The sequence below is a fragment of the Saimiri boliviensis genome, chromosome 1, assembly GCF_048565385.1.
Source record: "Saimiri boliviensis isolate mSaiBol1 chromosome 1, mSaiBol1.pri, whole genome shotgun sequence".
NCBI lineage: Eukaryota > Metazoa > Chordata > Mammalia > Primates > Cebidae > Saimiri > Saimiri boliviensis.
Window position 1 is genome coordinate 228,901,312 of NC_133449.1, and position 2,657 is coordinate 228,903,968.

Sequence of the window (2,657 nt, forward strand, 5' to 3'; positions counted from 1 at the left end):
GCCGACTATTGCTTGGTTGCACTTCACCCTTTCAAAACGTAACTTGGGCAGAAAACAAGATGAGATTGGCATGGTTTTATTTGTTTTGGATTTTTTTGGGTGGGAGGCTTAACTCAGGATTTAAAAACTGGAACCATGAAGGTGACAGTGGTTGGTTGGAGTGAGCATTCCCCTAAAGTTCTACAATGTGACGGAGGACTTGGATTGTATATTGTTCTTTTTTTTAAAATAGTCATTCCAAATATCATGAAATGCAATGTTACAGGAAGTCCCTTGCCCTCTTAAAAGCCACCCCACTTCTCTCTAGGGCGAATGGCCCAGTCCTCTCCCAACTCCACACAAGGGAGGTGATAGCATTGCTTTTGCGTAAATTATGTAATGCAAAAATTTTTAAATCTTCGCCTTAATACTTTTTTTTTTTTTTCGAGATGGAGTTTCGCTCTTGTTACCCAGGCTGGAGTGCAATGGCGCAATCTTGGCTCACCGCAACCTCTGCCTCCTGGTTCAGGCAATTCTCCTGCCTCAGCCTCCTGAGTAGCTGGGATTATAGGCACGTGCCACCATGCCCAGCTAATTTTTTATATCTTTAGTAGAGACGGGGTTTCACCATGTTGACCAGGATGGTCTCGATCTCTTGACTTCGTGATCCACCCGCCTCGGCCTCCCAAAGTGCTGGGATTACAGGCTTGAGCCACCGTGCCCGGTGCCTTAATACTTTTTTATTTTGTTCTATTTTGAATGATCAGCCTTCACGGCTCCCCGTTTTTTGTCCCCCAACTTGAGTTGTATGAAGGCTTTTGGTCTCCCTGGGAGTGGGTGGAGGCAGCCAGGGCTTACCTGTACACTGACTTGAGACCAGCTGAATAAAAGTGCACACCTTAAAAAACAAGCAAGAGCCTGTAATCCCAGAACTTTGGGAGGCCGAGGCAGGTGGATCACGAGGTCAGAAGATCAAGACCATCCTGGCCAACACGGTGAAACCCCATCTCTACAAAAATACAAAAAAATTAGCTGGGTGTGGTGGTGCATGCCTGTAATTCTAGTCAGGAGGCTGAGGCAGGAGAATCACTTGAAGCTGGGAGGCAGAGATTGCAGTGAGCTGAGATCATGCCACTGCACTCCAGCCTGACAACAGAGTGAGACTCCATTTCAAAAAAGAAGATGAAGAAGAAAAGAAAAGAAAAAGAAAGAAAGAAAAGAAAGGATGCTGTCAATATCATTTTTCATTTAGAGAAAGGCTAAGTGCAAAGCAATAAGATGCCACTACATACACATCAGAATATTTAAAATAAAAAAGCAGCCAGGCGCGGTGGCTCAAGCCTGTAATCCCAGCACTTTGGGAGGCCGAGGCGGGTGGATCACGAGGTCGAGAGATCGAGACCATCCTGGTCAACATGGTGAAACCCTGTCTCTACTAAAAATACAAAAAAATCAGCTGGGCATGGTGGCTCGTGCCTGTAATCCCAGCTACTCAGGAGGCTGAAGCAGGAGAATTGCCTGAACCCAGGAGGCGGAGGTTGCAGTGAGCCGAGATCGCGCCATTGCACTCCAGCCTGGGTAACAAGAGCAAAACTCCGTCTCAAAAAAAAAAAAAAAAAAAGCAAACTAACAATAACAAATGCTGTAAAGGATTTGAAACAAGGGCACTGTCTTTCACTGCTAATGGGAATGCAAAAATGATAAAGCCATGCTGGAAGACAGTTTCCCAGTTTTTAATGTTCAACATAGACATACCATATGGCCTAGCAGTCCTTCTCCCAGGTTTTCAAACCCACCTGACTTGAAAACATGTCTCCATAGAAACCTGTATGCGAATGCTTATAACAACTTTATTCATAATTACCAAAAACCAGAAGCAACCAAGATGTCCTTCAATAAGTGAATGGGTTAACCAGGCGTCCCCAAACTTTTTACACAGGGGGCCAGTTCACTGTCCCTCAGACCGTTGGAGGGCCTCCACATACTGTGCTCCTCTCACTGACCACCAGTGAAAGAGGTGCCCCTTCCTGAAGTGCAGTGGGGGCTGGATAAATGGCCTCAGGGGGCCGCATGCGGGCCGTAGTTTGGGGATGCCTGGCCGGTAAACAAACTATTCAGCAAGAAAAAATGGGAAGTACTATTTATCCACACAATAGCATGGATGAATCTTTTTTTTTTTTTTCTTTGAGATGGAGTTTCACTCTTTCGCCCAGGCAGGGGTGAAGTGGCAAGATCTTGGCTCACTGCAACCTCCACCTCCCAGATTCAAGCAATTCTCCTGTCTCAGCCTCCTGAGTAGCTGGGATTACAGGTGACCGCCACCATGCCCAGCTAATTTTTGTATTTTTAGTAGAGACGGGATTTTGCCATGTTGGCTAGGCTGCTCTGAAACTCCTGACCTCAGGTAATCCACCCACCTTGACCTTCCAAAGTGCTAGAATTACAGATATGAGCCACTACGCCCAGCCACATGGATGAATCTTAAGTGGATTTTGCTAAGGGGGAATCAAACGGACTAGAATTGCTATATATTGAATAATTCCATTCACAAGACATCCTAGAAATGGCAAAACTATAGGGATCAGTGGTTTCTAGGGACTAGGGAAAGGAAAGAAGACATCAACTACAGAAAGCACAGGCTGTTCTTTAGGGTGATGAAACTAACCCGTATGGTATTG